This window comes from Polypterus senegalus, chromosome 10 (genome assembly GCF_016835505.1).
Source record: "Polypterus senegalus isolate Bchr_013 chromosome 10, ASM1683550v1, whole genome shotgun sequence".
Classification (NCBI taxonomy): domain Eukaryota; kingdom Metazoa; phylum Chordata; class Cladistia; order Polypteriformes; family Polypteridae; genus Polypterus; species Polypterus senegalus.
In genome coordinates, this window is record NC_053163.1 from 1,232,909 (window position 1) to 1,258,395 (window position 25,487).

Consider the following 25,487-nt stretch of genomic DNA (forward strand, 5'->3'; position numbering starts at 1 on the left):
GCCTCACTTGCCTCAATTAAGGTCAGTGTTCATGACTCCACCATAAGAAAGAGACTGGGCAAAAACGGCCTGCATGGCAGATTTCCAAGAAGCAAACCACTGTTACGCAAAAAGAACATTTGGGCTCATCTCAATTTTGCTAAGAAACATCTCAATGAATGCCAAGACTTTTGGGAAAATACCTTGTGGACTGATGAGACAAAAGTTGAACTTTTGGAAGGCAAATGTCCCGTTACATCTGGTGTAAAAGGAACACAGCATTTCAGAAAAGAACATCATACCAACAGTAAAATATGGTGGTGGTAGTGTGATGGTCTGGGGTTGTTTTGCTGCTTCAGGACCTGGAAGGCTTGCTGTGATAGATGGAACCATGAATTCTACTGTATACCAAAAAATCCTGAAGGAGAATGTCCGCCATCTGTTTGTCAACTCAAGCTGAAGCGATCTGGGGTGCTGCAACAGGACAATGACCCAAAACACACCAGAAAATCCACCTCTGAATGGCTGAAGAAAAACAAAATGAAGACTTTGGAGTGGCCTAGTCAAAGTCCTGACCTGAATCCAATTGAGATGCTATGGCATGACCTTAAAAAGGCGGTTCATGCTAGAAAACCCTCAAATAAAGCTGAATTACAACAATTCTGCAAAGATGAGTGGGCCAAAATTCCTCCAGAGCGCTGTAAAAGACTCATTGCAAGTTATCGTAAATGCTTGATTGCAGTTATTGCTGCTAAGTGTGGCCCAACCAGTTATTAGGTTCAGGGGGCAATTACTTTTTCACACAGGGCCATGTAGGTTTGGATTTTTTCTCCCTAAATAATAAAAACCATCATTTAAAAACTGCATTTTGTGTTTACTTGTGTTATATTTGACTAATATATATATATATATATACATACACCAACACACATATACATACATATATATACACACATATACATATCTACATATATACTGTATATACACATATATATACAAATCTACATATATATATAAGAGGGGTGGGACTCGATTAAAAAATTTGATCCAATTAATTAGAGGCTGTGTAATAATTAATCTTGATTAATCGTATGTAATCGCACACGTAAATTTGCCCCAAATCGCAAATTTTTTTTTAATTTAAAAGGGTTTTAGTGGGCGACAGAATCAAATAATAGACATGGACATGAATATTGTAAACTGAAGCTCTTTTAATTTCTGAAAAAAAAAAATGCTTTTAAACTGCATTTGAATTCAAAACAGAAACAAAAATATCATCCCTGGTTAAAATTGGGCAGACTTAAAAATAAAGTGGTAGTTTAAGTACTTTAAGTACATTTTCAGAATGGTATTCTTTAAATAATAATAACCAAAATTTCAACATAAAGTGCAGTTTTTGTTCTTAAAAAATAAGTCAGAAACATAAAAGGTAATTTCACCAGCTTAATCTTTAAACTCTGAGTAACATTAACCAAAATTATTTTGTACATTAGGCTAAAACAGTGTGATCATTGAACATTTTGTAATTAGATGTAATTAGAATTACTAACGGTCACAGAAGTCCAATGATCCCCAGTAAGAGCCACAAAGTCCGCTTTCTGTAATGCATCTAATTTTGCTTGCTTTTCAGTGTGCACAAAACCATGCTTTTATCAAGGCTTCGCTCGGGTAGTTTTTTGAAATGAAATTTTCCTCCGATCAGTCGTAGGAACGCGCTTCATTCCGACTCTAACATTTTTGTAGCTGTGATGTGTGCATCAGTGTAATCGATGTACCAGGAAATCATGCATTGACAAAAGTTCCCTTTGCTTGGAATTGAAAGTGTGATTAAATGCGTTATTTTTTGCTATGGAGTACATGCATCGAAGCTTCTCAGCTGTGCTTGTGCTAAGAAAAGGAAAAAATTTGAAAAATAACGTAACATGATTCTGCGTTAACCGCATATTTTTTCATACGTCTCAAACCAAGGAGATGCGAGGTTAAAATGAACTGGGAAGCGCGCGTACATACTCAGTACATCCCCTCTCTGGAATCGAACCTCGGATGTCGGCGCTAGAGGTGCTACAATTGCACCACGGCATTTGTGGCTTGTCTATTTGAGAGTATGTAGATCAGGGTATATATATATATATATATATATATATATATTCGCAGTGGAGAAGTAGTGTGTTAAAGAAGTTATGAAAAAGAAAAGGGAACATTTTAAAAATAACGTAACATGATTGTCAATATACAGTAATTGTTTTGTGAGTGTTATTGAGTGTTGCTGTCATCAAGGATTTGATTATCATTATTTGTTTCAATCAGGGTCGTATTTGTACGATGTGTTGTGTTCAAGTTACATTCCGTGTTTGTCAATCGTTGTAAAGATAAGAGGTTTCATTCATCGATTCGTTTCTTACTGCATCAATAAACAGCTCGTCTTCCTCTTTATCTGAGATGTGACACACTGCATGCACGGGTTTTTTTTACACTGTCTTCCTTTAGCGGGACATTCACTTTTTCCACCGTGTGCTTTGTTTCCGCAGTAGCTGCACTTATGAATATGCTTGTATGTATCAGACGCTTCATATTTTTTTGCTGCCTTCTCAATTGTGTAATTGGTTTTTGTTCAGCACTCTTTGGAACTGTTGCTTTTTGTCTGTGCACTGCGTCAGTTCACGTGAGCCGCTTGGTGTTCTTGCATTGAAGGTTCCCAGCTGTGCTGGTGCCATCTCGTGTGATGTCCACGGATGTATGTAATGTCAGCTAAGACGCGGTACTTAAAAGTTTCTCTCGCAGTTTCGCTGAGTTTGTGCCAAACACCACCCTGACCATCTCATCTTCCTCTGCATAAGCACAGTCCTTCACCCAAGAATATTTAGCGGCAGTGTTTCTATTGGATTGCCGCTGACGGACAGCCTTATATGGGCAGGCACTAAATTACAAACACCAGCGGCAGCCTGTCTATGAACTTACAGAGTTTACATCGTGCTTTGTTTCTGAAGTAGCAGCACTCATGAATATGGTTGTATATGTCAGTCAATCGCTTCTTATTGTTTCGCTGCCTTCTCAATTATATAATGCATGTTTTCTTCAGCGCTTTTTTGAGCTCTTCCTCGTTTTCTACGTACTGCGTTGATAGTGAGTTCACGTGATTACGTGGGAGGTGTGATGACGTCACACAAAACTCCGCCCCCCACAGCCACCCAGCTCAACTCCATTACAGTATATGGAGAAAAATAGGTTCCAGTTATGACCATTACGCGTAGAATTTCGAAATGAAACCTGCCCAACTTTTGTAAGTAAGCTGTAAGGAATGAGCCTGCCAAATTTCAGCCTTCTACCTACACGGGAACTTGGAGAATTAGTGATGAGTCAGTGAGTCAGTGAGGGCTTTGCCTTTTATTAGTATAGATGACTAAAACAGTAGTTTCAATTATTTTCAAGGTACTCTTAATATCCGATTTTGCTCTGCCCAGTTTCTGTGCTGTTGTGCTGACGGCATCTGGATTTTCTTTTTATCTTTCAGCACCTAAACTGTTTTCTTTTCTTACACAGACAGTCCTCCATACTTCATCTTGACTGTCTCAAAACACTATGTAGAAGAGCAATGGCTAAGTCTAGTATTATTTACTCATGTCTAAGTGCATGATCAGTGTAGCAGTATCACAAATTACTACAGAATCACTGTTCTTAAAACATTCTTCAATTGGTTGCATCAAGTGTTACCATTTTGGATCAGGGTGCTTTTGCATCATTCATCATCAGGGATACGACTGACTTGCATTATGATACTCAAGTAAAGCTAAGACTCTCCTATGAAAAAATAGTATATCAAGAAATTTCAAGATTTTTTTTTTAACTTGTGGTTTGACTAACTCTTTATTCTAGACTTTAAGCACCATTTCGTCATTTTAATTTGGTAGAAGATTAGTATTTTTGATAACACTCTCTGGTTAGCTCTGAGTATTCTTTTTCTTTGCCTTTGTAAGTTGTTTCCCTACTTCACTCTGCCTAAAGCCACAACATACTTGATTATGTTATCTGGAAACAATGAATTAGCTCAAACAAGCAGAAAGGATTTGACCTAACAGAGACATCTAGAAATCTATTTGCCCCTTTAATTATGTTACTGATCCATATAAGTTGACACTCATCCACTGATATTTAATATTTACCTATGCTCTAAAACTGGCCCATTACCATCCTGAACTTTAGAAAGATATTATGTAAAAAGGTTTAATGGACTTGGATATTCAACATGTGCAGAAAGAACTCCTAATTTGTAATCTAACTTGTATTTTAGACAGTGTTGTTTTAGCTCTCTTGGGCTTATCCAAATTTAAAACACAACTGGTATAAAGGCAGGGTCCACTCTCATAGGCTTAAAAAAAGAAATATTTTTCTATTGAACATACAAAAATATCTGAAGTGTAATCTGCAGATTTGCTTGCTTTGGAAGGGCATACAATTGCTGCCAGATCAGTTTCCCAAAGTTCCAACTCCACATGCAAACCAGATGTTCTAAACCAGGGTTGTTCACCTTCTTCAATCCTGAAAGGCTGAAGTGGTTACAGGTTTTTCTTTGTGACATTTTCTTAATTAAATTACTTTATAGCTAATTGACTTCTTTTGCCTTCATTTTAAATGACAGACTCATGCCCCTTAATGGTTCCTTTTAAGTTCTATGTAAAGGGAAGCTTGGTGATAGGGTTAAAAATTTGCTATTGAGTTACATTCAGATTCTGAATCTATGAAAAACGTTAAATAATTTGACTTTAGCATGGTGTCTTTGTGTGTGTCCGTGGAAATCTACGTACAAAGGTCACTTCCAAAAAAACTGACCACTCTTTACCAAAGAATGTGCATTGTGTTTGCCTTATTACAGGCTCCAAGCATTTTGTTTTTGATCCATTTCCTTTAAAAGCTTGGCCTATGTATAATGATAACTTCCATAGGAACTTTTTTATTTCACCCGGATTATTGCAGTCTTCTCCATTTAGTCATAGGACCAGGCATATTGGTTTGAAAAATTTTTGCATAAACAGTTTTTGAGAGTTTTTGCCTTAATTTTGGCATAAATATAGGTGTATAATTTATATAAGTATAAACATACATAAAACAGAGGCACACAAAGTTGCAGATACGTGTACATGAACTCACACTCTCAAAGAAATTTATAAGGGAAGATCAACGACAGCTTGTTTACCCTAACGGAACGCATGCTGGATGATGAACAGAAAAAGACAAACACACACCAACATCAGTCTGTAAAGTTTGACATGCACAGACACATAAGAGGTACGGATATTAGAGTTTGTAGTTTGAGAAACAAATGCCGCACAGGTTCTCAGTTCCTTAAATACACACTAAATACCAATATCACCTGCTGCAGAGAAAAGATTATTCCAGAATGCAAACCACAGTACACTTTCAAGTCATCTTCCTTCCAATGTCTGTGTTCTTCTGCCCATTTCAGTTCCATATAAGGCTTTTTCTATGACACTCTGCTTCTTTAGGTATACTCACACTGGCACACCGTTCTGTGCCCGAGCACGTTTGTCCACATGTAACCCCCACAAATTCTAGTTTGTTTGAGAAGTGTGATCAAACTGTCAATGATGCAACAAGTCAGATAGTGCAATTCTCATTTCATTCAATACCATTTCAGTAAAAAACAGATTTCTCACCTTACACATGAATATGAATTTTAGTTTTCAAGAAAAGCCGTAGTACTAGGGTGTTGTACCGTGTTAGCCATTATGAATGTAGTGAAAAGTCAAGCAAAATGACACCTTTTATTGGCTAACTAAAAAGATTACAATAGGCAAGCTTTCGAGGCAACTCAGGCCTCTTCTTCTTCTTCCTAACAGTAAACACTGCCCTGCATATCTGTAAGAGGGTAGAGCATTATCCTGCCCTACATGACTCCAAAACAACCGCAAAATAAGTATAATCATTTAGGCATGCATGTTGTCACTCCATGTTAGGATCTTGTTTTGACTTTACACAAAGTCACATTGTTAAGACGAAAGCATGCCCGGGCCCAAAAGTTTCAGAGCAGTGTGAGTGCAGGCCAGTGGGGGAGTAGGGAGGGGTTACAATCACGCTTAGGAATGGTATGGAACATTTGGCCAATTTTGAACCTAGAACTAAACTCTGGGAATTCCAGTACCTTGCAATCCAGGTGAAGAGAACAAAAAGTTTTAAAGGTGCTAATGCAATTACAAAGGTTTCTCTAATAAAGAATTAGCATTTAAATATGACAAATTAAGGATAAGCAATGGGAGCTGAATGAATAATTGCTGAAAGTTGAGCTTTGTAGTTATATCAGTTACTTCAAGCAAATATAGCAATTAGAAACACGACAATGTCTTGGATGTATTTTTAAAATCAAAGGAGTATCAGTTACTATAAAAAACATGACAGCTTCTGGGTTTGTCCAAGGTTTTGACAAGTACTGTACTTCTGGTTAACTCGGCATAAAAAGAAAAAACAAAAATAGAGTAAAAGAACGTTCCTATAATACTGTGCAAAAGAACTGAAGATATTATTGGTCAAGAATCCTATTATTTACATTTATACAGTTATTTTGTCATTACTTAAAGTGCTTTACATAGTGAGTGGGAAGCCTCTTCAACCATCACTAAACAAACGACAGGGAGAACCGGATCTTTCATTTAAACACACAGTATTATGGGAATGTGCCTTTCTTATTCATCTTTTATGCAGAGTTATCCAGAAGTATTAATAAAATTTTTAGCAAAATGCATGTATTTTGAATGACCTGAGCTGAATGGATAACGAACATGCAGATTATGTGATACAAGTTGTGATGATTTTTTTTTTTTTTCTTCAATGGATGTTTTTTTTCTTCATTTGCTATTGTCTAGATTTAACCACTGCTGGCTCCTGTTCTATTTGAAACTTATGTTATTTCTCTAGGAGAAACGAGATAAAAAATTGTTCTTAATCACCACATAAACTACATGGGGGTAACATACAAAAAATATACCATTTTTGGGTGAAGTGTTCCTTTAAAGAAAAAATAAGAAATTTAGAGGACTGGGTCTTAAAAGGCACTTAGTAGCAGAAACTGGACACTGATTTAAAAAGTGTCAGGAAGAAAAACATACAGTCATTGGGGCCCAGCTCCAGGATCAGAGTTGGACACTCTTGTTCTAAATCAGCAAAAAGTTGATCCAAAAAGCGCAAAGATAAAGTTCAGTGGACCATAAAAGGCCAATATCATCCGGAGAAGTATTTCCTAAACTATGGCTTGGGTCTCTAACACGTTTGTGGTGGATCACCCCAAGACTGTATTGTACATTTAGCCTAGTTAATTCTAGCACAATTCTGTGCATAATACTTTGCTCAGTATTTAGTAGAAGCACCCTTTTGAGCTAATACAGCCATGAGTCTTCTTGGGAAAGGTGCAACAAGTTTTTCACACCTGGATTTGGGGATCCTCTGTCATTCCTCCTTGCAGATCCTATCCAGTTCTGTCAGGTTGGATGGTAAACGTTGGTGGACAGCCATTTTTAGGTCTCTCCAGTGATGCTCAATTGGGTTTAAGTCAGGGCTCTGGCTGTGCCATTCAAGAACAGTCACAGAGTTGTTGTGAAGCCACTCCTTCGTTATTTCAGCTGTGTGCTTAGGGTCATTGTCTTGTTGGAAGGTAAACATTCGGCCCAGTCTGAGGTCCTTAGCACTGTGGAGAAGGTTTTTGTCCAGGATATCCCTGTACTTGGCCTCATTCATCTTTCCCTTGATTGCAACCAGTCGTCCTGTCCCTGCAGCTGAAAAACACCCCCACAGCATGATGTTGCCACCGCCATGCTTCACTGTGGGGACTGTATTGGACAAGTGATGAGCAGTGCCTGGTTGTCTCCACAAATACCACTTAGAATTAAGCCCAAAAAGTTCTATCTTGATCTCATCAGACCAGAGAATCTTATTTCTCACCATCTCAGAGTCCTTCAGGTGTCTTTTAGCAAACTCCATGCGGGCTGTCATGCGTCTTGCCTCTCCTCAGTGTGGGGGTATTTTTCAGCTGCAGGGACAGGACGACTGGTTGCAATCGAGGGAAAGATGAATGTGGCCAAGTACAGGGATATCCTGGACAAAAACCTTCTCCAGAGTGCCAAGGACCTCAGACTGGGCCGAATGTTTACCTTCCAACAAGACAATGACCCTAAGCACACAGCTGAAATAACGAAGGAGTGGCTTCACAACAACTCTGTGACTGTTCTTGAATGCCCAGCCAGAGCCCTGACTTAAACCCAATTGAGCATCTCTGGAGAGACCTAAAAATGGCTGTCCACCAACGTTTACCATCCAACCTGACAGAACTGGAGAGAATCTGCAAGGAGGAATGGCAGAGGATCCCCAAATCCAGGTGTGAAAAACTTGTTGCATCTTTCCCAAGAAGACTCATGGCTGTATTAGCTCAAAAGGGTGCTTCTACTAAATACTGAGCAAAGGGTCTGAATACTTAGGACCATGTGATATTTCAGTTTTTCGTTTTTAATAAATCTGCAACAATTTCAAAAATTCTTTTTTTTGTCTGTCAATATGGGGTGCTGTGTGTACATTAATGAGGGAAAAAATTAATTTAAATGATTTTAGCAAATGGCTGCAATATAACAAAGACTGAAAAGTTGAAGGGGGTCTGAATACTTTCCGTACCCACTGTATATTGTGACAATATGTGACAACACCACAGGCAGCTTTTGTTTCTGTAGCATGAACATAAAAGACATGTTTCCCCACCTCACAACCTACTCAACATTTAAACTGAGAAGACTACCAGCAAACACATGCATAAGAAGGGAGGCAAAAGGGGGGACTGACTAGTATGTGAGGTGAAGGGACCACTGCGCTAGATTCAGATGTCAAAATGAAAGTAACAGAACAAGGATGCAATGATTTTCAGGGATTTATGAAGGCAATAGATAGTGCCAAGGCAGTATTGTATGCTAAATGCAGTTTCAATGACCATGAATAACTGCCCAAAGGCTCACAGTAGATTCGTTTTTACGGCACACAATGAATCTGTAACAGAGGTGCAAAGAATAAATTGTATTAAGTTTACTGTGCTTTAGTGAGGAAGAATTCCTTCTTGTGACAATATTTTAAAGTAGTTCAATAAATGATTGTCTACTGGTAGTGTAAAGGGTGTGTTTGTTAGACCACTGGCAACTGTAACGACACCAGAAAATTCAAAAAGAATGAAACAAGCACTAGAAAGTCAGCACCAAAGTCAGTCAGTACAGTTAAACATTTCAAACTGGACCATTCGCCAAATTATCCTATCATGCATATAAAGTACAAATAGTGCACATTAGCGATAATTCAGCTTTAAAATAAAAAACGTTAATTGAATTCTTAAATGGAAACTGGAGTCTGTTCAATTATTTGTGAACTAATGTAGGAAAAAGTACTGTTAATGCTAGAGCTCACTTGAAAAAAGTTATTTTTATAAAAATGCTAATTAATGCCACCTAAGTGAGCTGCATCAATTAATTCATTTTTGATCTACTACATTCTTTAAATGGTGACATGAGTCTATTGAAAACACTTAGGTGCCCTTTCATAATTTCTCTCTCAGCTTTACTAAAACTTACACTAAGTATTTCCACTGGTGGTGACATAAGGCAGGAATCTATTCCCGTTTTGAATGATAATTGTTTTTGACCCAAGTCCCTGATGTTCCTTGTGTGGAGCTTGTATGTTCTCCTCATGTTCCCATGGAATTTAATCTGGGTGCTCTGGTTTCGTCCCACATTCCAAAGACATGTAGGTTAGGTTGATGGCCGGTGCTAATTTGTACCTGTTGTGTGTTCACCCTGCTATGGCCAGGCATCTTGACTTGGAGATTGTGCCTGCCTTGCACCCAATGCCTGCTGAGATCAGCTCTAGCCTCCCCACAACCATGCTTGGATAAGCGGGTTACAAAGCTGGAGTATTGTTTCAAAAACAGGCTTGTTTCCCACATTTCTCTTTTATTAATAATCACATGAGAAATTATTGAAAATTATTCGTACCAAAATTAAATGCAATCCAATGCAAGTGCAGTGTTTATTTTGGCACATTTTAAGGATCACAATTAAAAACCTATCAATCAAATGTTTGATTGCTTTTTCACTACAGCGCTAAATTTCACGTCAATTTTAAAAGCAGTACAAAAGCACACTGCATTTTATTTCATGTTAATAAATCGCAGATCATAACTAAAACCAAATGTGCTGTATCTCGCTTAGTGCCTTCTCCGAGTGTACTGCATTTCGATTCAAGACCATGCATCAACAGGGTTGCCAAATACTTTAGTCGAAGTCTCCCCACCAGCAAGTCTACACACCCCCATAATTTTAATCTTTCAGAAGAAATATGCTTGAAAGAAAACAAAAATAGGTACTTTTTAATGATTTGGCCATTGTTGTTTGCCTCTTTATGACTCCGTCGTCGTGTGTCCGTGCGGTACTAGAAATCCTTAAGATGCTAAGCTTCTTCTTGGGTCCCAGTGCACTAACGATTTTCTAATTCGGGTCATCAGATTAAAAAGTTTATGAACCCCTGAGCTAGAAGCATGTACGTCAATATAAAAGTCCAGTCCTTACTCGCCGTCCAGCGCATCTACATGTGTGCAATCGCAAGGGCAGCTGACACGGACAGACGGGTGTGATTTGCATCCAATCAGGGAGCTAGGGTTTATTTAGGAGTTTCGTTGATCTACAAACAGGAAGATATGGTGGTGTCTTTGAAGAAAAATTCAGAAATAAAAAAAAATAAATAAATAAACGGTCTGTCTTGTTTACTTTGCACACAACCGCACATTACAAAGGCACCGCAGCCTGGCGCCCGCCAGCTTTGTGCCCAGCTGCATTCGGCCGGCTGCCAGGCGGTCTCGAAGCTCATCGTGCAGGGGGCTTCACTGCACGAGATCTGTGTCTGTTTGTGTAGTACACGCGGTGCAAAAAAAAAAAAAACAATGATCTCAAGCCCAGCAAGGCGGCCAACATCACGGTGTGCAAAAGAAAAAAAAGCTGAAAGCCTACTAGCAACCCCGCCCCCTCTCCCTAGTGACACCACAACATCAAATCCCCCCACATCAGTGCTGTTTCGCTGCCTGACCCGGTGAAGCGCCTCTGACACCCCCTCCTGCTCCCATATTGTTCACTAGTGTTGCCGTAGCATCCTTGGGTGCAAAATAAAAGCCGAACTCACATGTGCAACATTGTCTCGGTCCTCGGAGCTCAGCTCCCGGTGTGCGGCTGCCTTGTGTTTCGGGCCAGCTCGAGCCCTCGCTCCGCTCGCTGACTCTCGCTGAGTTGTGCGTGCGCCCGTGGAACGACTGTGCGGCTTTTCCTCTTCTAAGATTTTTCGAGCGCACACATCCACCAGCGCCAGTCTTCCCCTTCTTGTTGCACTCCCCACCTCCCAGAGAAAGCAATACTAAAGGCCTCAGGTTGACATTTGCCGTCAAAGGGGTCAGAGTTTACATGCAGCCAACGAGCGAAGATGAGCGGCAAGAAGGAACGAGGAGGCTGGAGGACCGCTCCGGAGGAGGACGAGGAGGCGGTGGGAGCGCAGCTGGGGATGCGCGAGGAATGCTACGCCACATTGTTGCCATTAGGGGGCACTTGCATATACACTTGTTGAGTGAATCGTAGTGCCGGGAAGCGCGAGTTAAGAAAAGATACGTGAGAAGCCTTTGTAATTACAACAAAGTACTGTACCGTATTATGTACTGTAAATAAAGCAAGTGTGGGAATCTGGGGCAAACTACCGAGACACGTAGTTGAAACAGAAACTTTGACAACCTTAAAGATGTATCTGGATTAGATATTGGGACATCTTAGCTATTAGCTAAACATACAAGTTTGATGGACTAAATGGTCTCGTTCGTCAGATTTCTCATGTAATTTAAAATGCTGATTTCTTAAAAACATACAGTGATATTACAATGTATAAAAACTCCAACTAACTGTAAAGCGCAGAAAACTGTTAAATTATGGTATTCAAATTAAGTACATTAAAAAAAATGAGCCAAAATAACTGGTGTCCATCATATAATATCTGAAAATAAAGAAAGATGGGGAATCAGGAATGCTGATCTGCTCAGGTCCCCAAAACATTTTACGAGTGCTCTTAGAAAAGAGAAAATTAACAAATTAAGAAGTGTCTGCTATGACGCAATGAGAGCAGCAACAGGCCATGGACTTAAAGAGCGGGTTTAATTAACAAAAAGAATAAGAGCCTAATGAAGCAACTGGTTGGAGTGAAATTGTTTGAAGTTTGAGCCCCTGACTTAGTTGGTCTTCTGTTTGCTCAATCACTTAACATTTCATTTCTGTTTGGGTGCCACCTAAGGAAAGAAATGAAGAAAAATCAGAGATAGATAATCACAAACCTTTTTTCTGTGATGGCACACTTTTTGTTTCTGCTAATCACAAACACATTATATCTCTTACACATGCTCAACTGTCCAAATGAGCAGGACAACCAGAGAAGCCGGTTAAAAACAGCAGCATCAAGATCAGTGTTAACCGACATGGCACTTCATGAGTACTTTGCCCACATCTCCCAGTTTCTTCATCAATTTGCACACTCCTGTCAGAGGCAATTTGGAATGCCCAATATTCACTAGCCCTGTGAGATTCGCTGGCGACCACACTCCCAGCCAGATGGACTGTGCCAGCCAGGAGATACATCCAAAATGTGTGCTGTATCTGCAGCATAGCAGTTTTTAAAGCTGCTTTTATACCCGCTTCTCCAGGTAGTTCTGTCCTCCTCTGGCAAGTCTCAACCACCTGAGGAACTTGTCCCTCTCCGGTTCAGCCCCAGGTGTGCTATACTATTATTTTTATAGCACACCTGGGTAGCTCTCATGGCACCCCACTGTGCCGTGGCACAATGCTTGAAAAACATTGCCTTAGTCAATGGAAGGCTCTCTAGGGCAGTGTCTTAAATTGGTTTAAGTCTTATTCTGTTAGTTGTGGTGATTGTAGTTCAGAGATCCATGATATTGCATATGGTCTACCACAAGGCTCTATTCTGGGCCCCCTGTCTTTTTAGTCTACATACTTCCGTCAGGTCAGATTATCTCAAAGCGTAAGGTGGACTACCACAACTCCTAACAGAATATGCAGGCATAGAATTATTATATTCTTCAGGGATTTACAATTATTACTAATCTCTGCATTTCTCAGCTTACTTTTCTGGTATATCTGTGACCACCACCACTCAACCAAAGCACTTTGTAGCCAGCCACCTGTGATGCTCGACTGAAAGCAGATACTCCAACTGTCAATTAGACCCACTGCGTTGAATCCTCTGCGACGAAGCCTGGAAACACTGGGGAACAACTTGAGTACAGGTAAGATGCCGAGGGAGGGCTGGGTGGTCTTTTTGGCTTTGAGCTTTTTTTTTTCTCCAGCTTATCTCGAGTTTTTTTTTTTTTCTGTTCTTTCAGCCATCTGACCTTATCGTCAGACTCATTTTTAGAGACTTGAAATATCGTACTATATAAGGACTCTACCTTTCTACTAATGATATATCTGTTTTATTTAAGTCTGTATTTATATATTTCTTATTTATTCATTATTATTCTTAACTAATATAATTTGTTATTCTTTTCTTGCTGCTATTTTTTTTGTCATTTTGTAAAACACGTTGAACTTCTTCCTGTGTGTAAAAATGTGTTGAATAAATCAATGTTGTTGTTGTTATGACTTCTATATTTTGTACTATTTACATTTTCCAGAATTGTTGCTTAGTTTTCTAAAACGTAGTTTTCTTTTGAAATATTTTCTTCCAATTTTGTATATTAATCATGTGTGCAATCTAAGTAAACAAGGATAAATCTGTAAGGTTTAAAATTTGTGATTTATTTAGTGCATTTCATGATGAGAGGTACCAAATAGATGTCCAGCTAATAAAACAATTTAGTAACGACTGCCGATGTGCTCTTGCTAAGTTCTTCACTGAGGAATTTAGTAGTTTTTACTTAAAATATAGCTTTTCATAATTAAAAAAATGACCATATTTCCGGTTTCAAAAAAGAGAATGGGGTAAAGGGTTTGGAACAACATTTGAAATATGCATCTAAACAACAACAACAACAACATTTATTTATATAGCACATTTTCATACAAACAGTAGCTCAAAGTGCTTTACATATTAAAGAATAGAAAGATGAAAGACACAATTATAAAACAAAATAAATCAACATTAATTAACATCGAATAAGAGTAAGGTTCAATGGCCAGGGGACAGAAAAACAAAAACTCCAGACGGCTGGAGAAAAAAATAAAATCTGTAAGGATTCCAGACCATGAGACCGCCCAGTCCCTCTGGGCATTCTACCTAACATAAATGAAACAGTCCTCTTTGGATTTAGGGTTCTCACGGAAGGGCTTGATGATGATGATGGTCACGTAGACTTCTTCCTTTTAATCCGTCCATCATTGTTGGAGCATCATGAAGCTTTGAGTAGGTGGAGGTGGCGCAGGCCACCAGCACAAAGAAACCGGAAAAAGAAACAGAAAAGAGAGTAGGGGTCAGTACGGATTTTAGAACCACCATGAATAGTTATTATGATGAATTGAACATATAGAGTATCAGGATTAAGTTAAATTAAGATTAAATTGAAGTTATAAAAAGGCCATGTTAAAGTAATGTGTTTTAAAGTGCTCTACTGTATCAGCCTGGCGAATTCCTATTGGCAGGCTATTCCAGATTTTAGGTGCATAGCAGCAGAAGGCCGCCTCACCACTTCTTTTAAGTTTTGTTCTTGGAATTCTAAGGAGACACTCATTTGAGGATCTGAGGTTACGATTTGGAATATAAGGTGTCAGATATTCCGATATATAAGATGGGGGAGATTATTTAAGGCTTTATAAACCATAAGCAGAATTTTAAAGTCAATCCTGAATGACACAGGTAACCAGTGTAGTGACGCTAAGACTGGTGTGATGTGTTCTGATTTTCTTTTCCTAGTTAGGATTCTAGCAGCTGCATTCTGCACTCGTTGCAAACGATTTATGTCTTTTTTGGGTAGTCCTGAGAGGAGTGCGTTACAGTAATCTAGTCGACTGAAAACAAACGCGTGAACTAATTTCTCAGCATCTTTCAGTGATATAAGAGGTCTAACTTTACTTATGTTTCTTAAGTGAAAAAATGCTGTTCTAATGATCTGATTAATATGTGATTTAAAATTCAGATTACAGTCAACAATCACCCCTAAGCTTTTTACCTCCGTCTTGACTTTTAATCCTAATGTATCCAGTTTATTTCTAATAGCCTCATTGTATCCATTATTGCTGATCACTAAAATTTCAGTTTTCTCTTTATTTAACTTGAGAAAATTACTATTCATCCATTCTGAGATACAAGTCAGACATTGTGTTAGTGAATCAATAGAATCAGGGTCATCAGGTGCTATTGATAAGTACAGCTGTGTGTCATCAGCATAGCTGTGGTAGCTCACGTTGTGCCCTGAGATAATCTGACCTAACGGACGCATGTAGATTGAGAATAACAGCGGACCCAGGATAGAGCCTTGTGGAACACCATATTGGATATCATGTGTCTTCGAGTTGTAATTCCCACAACTAACAAAATATTTTCTCCCTGTCAGGTAGGATTCAAACCAATTAAAGTAATTAATCTATATTACATTTTCTAAACAAAACCCTTTATCAAATTCAACCTCTTTCTAAGCTTTTAAAATACTTGCATGATTGATGGCTGTTTCTCATGGCAAACAATTAAAAAAACAAAAATAAAGCCCTCTTTTATTTATTTGTTTATTTTTTTTTAGACAGCAAAATGATTAACATCTGAGGATAAAATGAAGGCAGTTACATTCATTATAACTTAGGCGAAACCTTCATTGATCACAAATAATTATCAAGTATAATGAAGCACTGTGGAGCCTAATGAAACAAATACACATTATCCCCCATATCCAATAGACAACCCCTTATCATCCACTAGGGTTTTCAGTAATGTGTAATTATTATGATATATAAAAACACCATCAGCTGCAATAATAACATTCTCTCTTTAACCTCATCTGATAAATTAGCTGACTTGCTCTCTCCCCTGACAGCAGTTTTGTGAATATGCACTTTTAAGCACCTTTATTTGCTAAGGAACATATGTGCCAGCATTACACCCAGGTCAGAAACACAGATATTTGTTGTTCACCTGTCTTTGTACTTACACTTTCATTTGGGAATCTTTTGTACTTATGATTTGGTGTTTAATTGTAATGGAACATTTCCTGTCTTCATAGCAGTCTACTGAACCATACTGGCATTCATGAAAATTCCTCTGCTTTTCCTATCAACATCTACTATGCAGTAAGCACAATACTAAGTTATGCTGCGTGCAACATCTGCCTAACATCTACTAGTTGCCCTACTAGGAGCTGTCAGATGTGATGAAGTGGTATCAGTAAATGGACTGATGCATAGCACTCCTCTATAGCCAGTTTGACCAGTTGTTGCATGTAGAGCGTAACTGGGCAATTGGGGCATGTGAGAAGGCTGGACCTACAGAGAATGTTCAAATCAATACAAAAACATGCAGAATACACACCAATTGTAGATAGAAGATACCAACATGAAAGCATCATCAAATCCTGGAAATTTTAGGCTATTTGTAAATTTTTTATGTCCCAAAAAGAAGTCATGTCTTCAACAAAAGAGGATGTGGAGTCATCCTGTAATTAAATGCCTAAAATACATTAAAATACAGGTTGCTGTTTAAAAAGGTTTGTGGTGAAATAAGTCTGAATTGTTCTGTTAATTGTAATCCAACTATTGTGATTAAAAACAAAGGCTAATTATCAAAAATAGAGCAGTTAAATGCAGGAATGAGGCTAGGAAGTGTAAAACCCACAAATGAACTATTTTTATAAAACACCTATTGCTTAACAAATGCTAGATAGACCAACAGAACAATGCTGTTATATTAAAATATGACATAATATCCTGTCAACATAATATTAAGCATTGTTGAACGTGAGAATGTATTCCTAGTGCACTGGGCACAATTCAGGAAACAATCCTGGATGGAACCCCAGGCCAATCCATTATGTTAAATGATCCATTCATCCAGCTAATCTCTACACCCACTTATCCATAGCAGGGTTATAGGGAAGCTGGAGCCTATCCCAGCAGGCATCGTTCACAAGGCAGAAACAGTTTCTGGCAAGGCGTCTCTCTCTCACACACACACACACATACACATCAGGGCCAGTTTAGCATCGCCAACCTATCTAAGCTGCAAGTATTTGAACTGTGGGAAGAAACCCATGTGGACACGGGGAGGACATACAAACTCTACACTGAGAGCTTGTTTGGCCCTTGTTGCAAGGTAAGAAGTGCTACCACTGTGCCACCATGTGTTATTAAAACCAGAACATTAAATGCCATGTAACTCAATCAAACATTTAGTAATATAACAGATACAACCATTTATTTAAAAATAAATCCAGAAAAAATAAAGGAAAAATAGACATATAAAGGAAAAAAAACAATACAAGATTCAAACCCACCTAAATGAAAGAGAAAAAGAAGACAGGCATAAGCAGAAAACCTCTATCTAACACTTTAAATATTATAGAACAATTATTAGCATAACATTCTCAATTATAGATCCAGCATGCTTATTTTAAAATACTATTAACAAATTCTTGCCATGTTTTAAAAATGTTTTGAACATAACCATTAAGTACAAATGTGATTTCTTTGTAATTTAAGTTTACCCACTGAGTTACAGACATTAGAGATCTTCATTATCACATACAGCATGGGAAATTTTTTGTGCCACAGTTGTGGTGATGTATGAATAAACACAGTAAATATATAAAAGTAGCAGAAGAAAAAGAAAGGAAGAAAGAAATAGAAAAACAGTAAATAAGACTGAAACAAAAAAAAATGTAACATACAGTACAATTTCACATAGACCAGCAGGTAGGTACAATACACACAAGCCGAACAAATAGGATCAGTTACTGGGAGTTCAGTGACATTATGGCTTGGGGGATGAAGCTGTCCCTAAAATGGGTGGAATGAGAGGTGAGGCTCCAATAGCATTTTCCACAAAGCAGAAGTGAAAACAGGGATGAGCTGGATAGCTCTCATCAGACATGATGCATTCAGCTAACATTACACATCAGTTTGAGTAGATGGTATGAAACTTCGGAATGTCAGTCCCAATGATTTTAGAAGCTGTATGCACAATCCTTTGGAGGAGGTTGTGAGGTTACCAAACCATACCATGATGCATCTGGTCAAGATACTTTGAATAGTCTAACCAGAAGTCAAGCAAAATGACACCTTTTATTGGCTGCCTAAAAATATTACAATATGCGGGCTTTTGAAGCAAATCAGGCTGAGACTCAAATCTGAGTTACTGAAGCTAAAAAACAACACTGCTGACTAGTGCCCTGCCATGCTATTGGGGCCTGTGTTAACAATCTGATGAGTTCAGGGTGATGTTTTTAGATGGGTGCAGAATTGGCTCAGACACAGGAATCAGAGGATGATGGTTCCAGGAACCTTATCAAAATTGGCTAACGTTAAGTGTGGTGTCCAGCAGGGGTCAGTGCTGGGGCCGCTGCTTTTTTAATATACAGTATATAAATTATTTAGATAGGAATATAAGTAAAAAGCTGGTTAAATTTGCAGATGATACAAAGAGGTAGATTGGCAGATAATCTTGAATCCATTAAATCATTACAGAAGGACTTGGACAGCATACAGGCTTGGGCAGATTTGTGTCAGATCAAATTTAATGTCAGTAAATGTAAAGTATTACACATAGGAAGGAAAAATGTTAGGTTTGAATACACAATGGGCTGTCTGGAAATCGAGAGTACACCTTATGAGAAGGATTTAGGAGTCATAGTGGACTCTAAGCTATCGACTTCCCAGACAGTGTTCAGAAACCATTAAGAAAGCAAACAGAGTGTCAGGATATATAGCGTCTTGATGTGTGGAGTACAAGTACAAGGAGGTTCTGCTCAACCTTTATAACTCACTGGTGAGGCCTCATCTGGAGTTCTGTGTACAGTTTTGGTCTCCAGGCTACAAAAAGGACATAGCAGTGCTAGAAAAAGTCCAGAGATGAGCGACTAGGCTGATTCCAGGGTTACAAGGGATGAATTATGAAGAAAGATTAAAAGAGCTGAGCCTTTTCCGTTTAAGCAAAAGAAGTTTAAGAGGTGACATGATTGAAGTGTTTAAAATCATGAAGGGAATAAGTTCAGTGTATCATGACTGTTATTTTAAATTGAGTTCATCAAAAACACGGGGACACAGTTGGAAACTTGTTAAGGGCGAATTTCGCAATAACATTAGGAAGTTTTACTTTACACAGAGAACTACAGGCACTTGGAATAAGCTACCAAGTAGTGTGATAGACAGTAAGACTTTAGGGACTTTCAAAACTGGACTTGATGTTTTTTTAGAAGAATTAGGTGGATACGAGTGGCGAGCTTTTTTGGGCTGAATGGCCTGTTCTAGATTGTTCTAATGTTCTAAAAAATACAATGTGGACATCTTCAAGTACACTCTGTGACAAAAAAATGTTATACCCTGAAATAGTGGTCACATTTGTATGAAAACTGTCAGATTGACACATGCAAATGATTAGGTTTGCATGTCCAAGAAGGCAGAATGTGCCATCAGAAGAATATGAAATGGGGCTTGTCATAAAAAGTGATGATGAAATGGGGCAGATCAGTGTAACACATTAAACTTACCTCATAAGGAAATTTGTCCTGGAGTCAGTTAGAGGCTTTAATGCTCAGGGCTAACATTTTGGCGCATGCTGGCCTTTGGCATGATTCAGCCAGGGATTCTCCCTGACTGGTATTCAAAGTCTTGTTTTATGTCTTTTTTTGTTTGTTTTTATAATATTAATATTAATAATAAAAATTCTTAACACTTTTCTTTCTGATAAAAGCACTTTTTCATAGTGAGTGGCGAGCCACTTCAACCACCACTAATGTGTAGTATATACCTGGATGATGTGATGGCAGCCATTTTGCACCAGTACACTCACCACACATTAGCTGTTAGATGGTAAAGCGAAGAAAAAGAGAGATAGCTAATTACAGAATGAGCAGGCCATCTAGGGCAGTTTAGTCAGGACATCGGGATACACCCAACTCTTTACAAAGGATGTCCAGACCAAAGAGTTGTAAGTCTCATTCAAAGGACCCCTCCATTTTTACTGCACAGTGTCCCAGTCACTGCTCTGGGGCATTGGGATCCACACACAAACCACAGGGTAAGTACACCTTACGGGCCTCACCAAGACCTCTTCCAGCAGCAACCCAAGCTTTTTCCTGGTTGGTCTCCCATCCCAGTATTGGCTGAGCCCAAACATGCTTACAGTAGATTCAGATGGGTGACCTGCTCTGAAATGTAAGTGCGTGTTAATGTAGTTTTTGTTGATTATGTGCATTGTTTTTCATCTTGCCTTTAAACTGCTTGTGTTATGCACCATTTGTTTTGTGGGAGGTGGATCCACCTGCCAATCACCACCCAGAACTGACCTGCACCCTTTAAATCCAGATGGTTTTCTACAATTCCGGGTGGTTCATTTTGAACAGGCCTGGGAGTGGTGAGTTTTCTTGTGCCTTTTTCTGTGCTTTTATGAACTGCTGGATTTTTGACCAGTTTCTTCTATGGGTCTCTTTTGGGACCTCGTTGGCCAGGATGGATTGCATTCTGTTTTAGGCAATTCCATTGGAGCTTGCTTTTGTTTCAGAGCATTTTATTTGGAAAGTAACCTGTTTATTTTATTAGATTATATATTTGTCCTTGTTACTAGCCTGGTTTGACAATTTTCCATTCTCATGGGCATTTTGGAAGTGCTTTTTTTTGGGACTTGCATCTTTTAGGTTTATTAGTTCAGGACAGCTATAAGGATGTAACATTGGAAAAAGGCTTCCACAACTGTCAGAAGAATATGTGAGGTCCAAAGGAAATCCTAAAACTCCATTAGGCAATTGAAGGTTCCTGTGACAAGCTTTCATTAACTACACAAATATGGTGCCTACCAATTGTACTGTCTCTTGTTCTAGAAACCAGTTACAGGAATTCACTAGTGATATAACCAGTTTCCATCCAGCTGTCTAGTTTATAGTTAATATTTCCACCACAACTTGCGATATCAGTCTTTATATAAGCCAAAACCTCTTTTTCTGTCAAGCCAACTGACTCCCACAGTTACCATCTCCACAGCTCCTTCCATTACTGGCATACTAAAAACTCTACCACTTTCACAGTTCCTTAGACTCAGCCACATCTGCAGTGATGAGGTTGACTTCTGTATCAAAGTACTCAGAATGAGGAGTTTCTTCATTCACATTGTGGACAGGGCCCTCAGTCAAGCCAGGTGTAAAACTCTCAATGACAACTCTAAGAGGAAACCCAATAATGAAATCTGCATTCGGATGGTCTTCCCATTCCACCTTAACACCCTGTCTCTTCTTCAGGTTATCAAACACAATTTATCAATTTTGCAGACTGGCCCTTCCACAGAAACCCTTTTTCCTAACCCTCCATTGATCTGCTTCCATCAGTTACCTAACTTAACTTCTTGTTTGAAGCTCACTTCACACAGAAAGCCACATTCGCCAGGCATGTTGAGATGTAACAGGAGCCACAGTGTCACTTGTAAATATGTCACCAATGATACCCTTGTATCTAATCACTCTGGTAAATTAAATATTAAATAACAGTCCTCTTGACAGTGTGAAAATCTTATTTACTGTACTTCTTGTATTAAGTGTCCAGCTGTCCAGGCACTCGTGAAACTGGTAGATAGCTAGCAGACTGTTTCAAGGAACATTTGTGGAACATTTCTCATCCCTGGATCACAGTCACGCCGATCTCTCTGCTTGTGTTCTTTCACAGACCTTCAAAGAGACTTTTCAAAGAAAGCCAGAAGAAGCTAAGCTCATTCTCAGCCTGGGATCACATACTGTATATCTTCCGGTCTTAATGCCCAGCAAACTTTTACATTTCTCCTGTCATCTTCTCTAATGGCAGTGTTTTCTCACATATTGTCACATTTTCTTCTTTTATAGACTTTGTTCCCTCCTGTTTTCTGTTACCTGCTCTTTTCTTTTAAGTTGCACGCTGAATGAAGGCCATACCACCAAAACTTTGTGTCTTTAACCTCCTTTCCTTTCCAGCATGCAAATAGCCTTTAACCTTTTATTCAATCCAGTGACATCTACCCATTTGTGAGTGAATATGGACTTAGGTTGACCTGGAGCAGCAAGAATGAACATGGATTAGCATCAGTTATTTTCATTAAGTCTTGTTTCACTCTTGTCATGGAGTTAATGCTGATAAGCATGCATTCTGATCAGTGTCCTCAAATGGCATACCACTTGAACACAAGGCATCATGGTCTGATATCCTTCTGGGCAGAGTGTTAGCTCTGAGGCTAAAGATCTGTGCTGGTATCTTGAAGGTTGACAGTTCAAATTTCAGAAGGGATCCTACTCTGGTGGGCCCTTGAGCAAGGATCTTAACCTGAAAATTCCTCTAGGGGTGGCTGACACTGTGCACTGACCTTCAAAGGTCATGCGAAAAGACAATAATAAAGTATATCCAAAGAAAAAGCAGCCACCTCTGTTTTACTACATAGTGCTAAAAGTTTAGTTATGGATAGATAGAAAGATTATTCTGGGGATATACTGTATGCTAAAAACAAGAAAAATTTGTTATGCAGTCTTAACCCATCCATCCATTTTTCTAAAGCTGCGTATTCCAAATTCAGATTACAGGCATCTGGAGACTACGCAAGCAGTTTGGGGGGCAAGGTGTGAACCAAAGCCAGATTTTAAAAAATTAGGCTACTACTGTATCACTCACAACAAACTTATACATACTAATAGTTGCCAATTGGCTTAATATGGATATCTTTAGGATGTGGGAGGAAAATGAAGTATCTGGAGAACACCCACATAGACAAGCAGAGAATACGCTCACTCCATGCAGATAGGGACAAACCAGGATAAGCACACAGGATCCTGAAGCTGTGAGAAAGCAGTGCCAGCCACAGTGCCACCATGCTGTTCATAGGAAAAAGCTAACTCTTTTAAAATGTTTAATAGTGTTGAAAAATTAGCACACAAACAGCTTGCGGAGGTAGGACAGATTGTCAGAACGTAAAGTATGTGACAATTTGGGATTTGTGCTTGCCGATGCTGAGCGTTAATGCAGTTTTTTTAGAATGTTGGCACAATTGAGAGTCAGAAAGCGAGTATAATGAAGAAAAAGAGTGTTTGATTTGTACAGTATAGGCTGCCAAAGACTGACTTGTACTGTGTAGGAAAGAGAGTAATATAAGTGGTGGCATCACAGGTATTATCTCAATGGATAAAATAATCAGCCACAACACTGCTGGCACATCACTGTCATTTTGTACACAGAAAGGCTTTGATTTCATGGCACTATTTTAAAAAATGATCACACACAAGAAACATTGTACATACATTTAATAAAAAATCATTTATACCAGAAAAATACACAGAGCCATCTGGTGAAAGTGACACTCAGTGGGAGCTGCCCAGTCTCATTATGTTGAGTGCCAAGTTCTTCTATTATTTGAACAGTGGGAAATGTGATAAATGAGAGGCTCGGGAATTTGTACCTGTAAGCGTTTATCACATTAAACTGTCATGCAAGAATTATTCAGGCAGAAATAAGAGTGTGCTTGGCGATGTCTTCAAAAAGGTTAGGGAGTAATGTTAATTGATTTCCACAGCTTTATAAGAGGGCACACTAAAATAAGTGACATTTCAAACAAAGATTGGCTTGAGAGATAAAGGACTACATTTCTTGTCTCCTCTTAGTGGGCCGTGTCTAGTTCATGTCCTACAGAATTGGTTTTCTTTGGGTGCTCCAGTTTTTCTTCCAAAGACATGCATGTTAGATTGTAGATTGTATACTGGCCCTGTACAAATCTGACTGTTGTGTGAGTGGCCCACTAATGGACTGGAATCCCATTTTCTGCTTGTTTCTGTATTGCGTCCAATGCATCCAGTTAGCTTTACAATACAATACAATACAATACAATTTATTTTTGTATAGCCCAAAATCACACAAAGAGTGCCTCAGTGGGCTTTAACAGGCCCTGTCTCTTGACAGCCTCCCAGCCTTGACTGTCTAAGAAGACAAGGAAAAACTCCCAAAAAAAAACCCTTGTAGGAAAAAAATGGAAGAAACCTTGGGAAAGGCAGTTCAAAGAGAGACCCCTTTCCAGTTAGGATGGGTGTACAGTGGATGTCAAAATGAAGGGGGTCAATACAATACACAGAACACAAGTAATCCTCAATTCAGTATAAAAATAAAAATATTACAAGTACGGAGCAGAGTTTAACAGTAAATGATATCACATAATATGATTTGGATTTAGGATGCAACATCTCTGAATTGAATTATTCAGGTTTCACATTGTCATATTATGATATGTTATGTTATTGTTTTATATAAAGTGCCTTCAGAGAGCATTCAGCCCCCTTCTTATTTTTCACATTTTGTTATGCTGCAGCCTTTTGCTAAAATCATTTAAATTCATTTTTTTCCACACATCAAGCAACACTCAATACCCTAGAATGACAAAGTGAAGGTGGGGAGCATGCACTGGTACAGTGCGATGCCTCACCCACTACACGGCGTAAGCAACTTGGGATCCTGGTTGGCACACCCCTGATGAACCCCAGAATCAACTGGGAAAAACACAGAGGTCCTGCCTCCACTCTGCACAGCACTCACAGTACCAGTGTACAGGCCAGCCATGATATCCAGTAACCTTGAGGGGATCCCGCGAACCCTCAGGATCTCCAACAGGGCAGCTCGATTAACTGAGTCGAACGCTTTGCAAAAATCGACAAAGGCTGCAGAGAAACTCTGCCGATATTCATGTTTGCACTCTATGACAACCCTCAGTGCCAGGATGTGGTCGATGGTAGACTTCTTAGGCGTAAAACCAGACTGTTCCGGTCGCTGGTAGGTGAGCAAGTGATCATGGATCATATTGAAGATAACCCTAGCAAGGATCTTACCCGGCACCGAGAGCAGTGTTATCCTCTTGTAGTTGCTGCAATCCAGGCGATCACCCTTCCCTTTCCACATAGGGATGGCAAGTCCCGTTTTCCAGTCATTTGGGATGATGCCAGTCTCCCAAATGGAAGCAAAGATTGCTTGCAATACCAGGAGGACAGCCTTACCACCAGCCTGGAGAAGTTTTCAAAGTGAAAAACAAGAATTTTAGAAAGTTTTCCAAATTTATCTATACTAATAAAAGGCAAAGCCCTCACTCACTCACTCACTCACTCACTCACTCACTCATCACTAATTCTCCAACTTCCCGTGTAGGTAGAAAGCTGAAATTTGGCAGGCGTATTCCTTACAGCTTACTCACAAAAGTTAAGCAGGTTTCATTTCGAAATTCTACGTGTAACGGTCATAACGGTTGACAACGTT

At 39.0% G+C, this 25,487-nt stretch overlaps 1 protein-coding gene across 1 annotated transcript in view; it reads right to left on the bottom strand.

The window, feature by feature from the left end:
* frs3 (fibroblast growth factor receptor substrate 3) overlaps positions 1-11,518 on the bottom strand; it is a 31,107-nt gene extending 19,589 nt beyond the window's left edge. Inside the window, exon 1 of the mRNA XM_039764788.1 lies at positions 11,188-11,518. The gene's annotated coding sequence lies outside the window, so the exon portion shown is untranslated. The remainder of the gene's footprint in view (positions 1-11,187) is intronic.
* Positions 11,519-25,487: the final 13,969 nt, after the last annotated feature.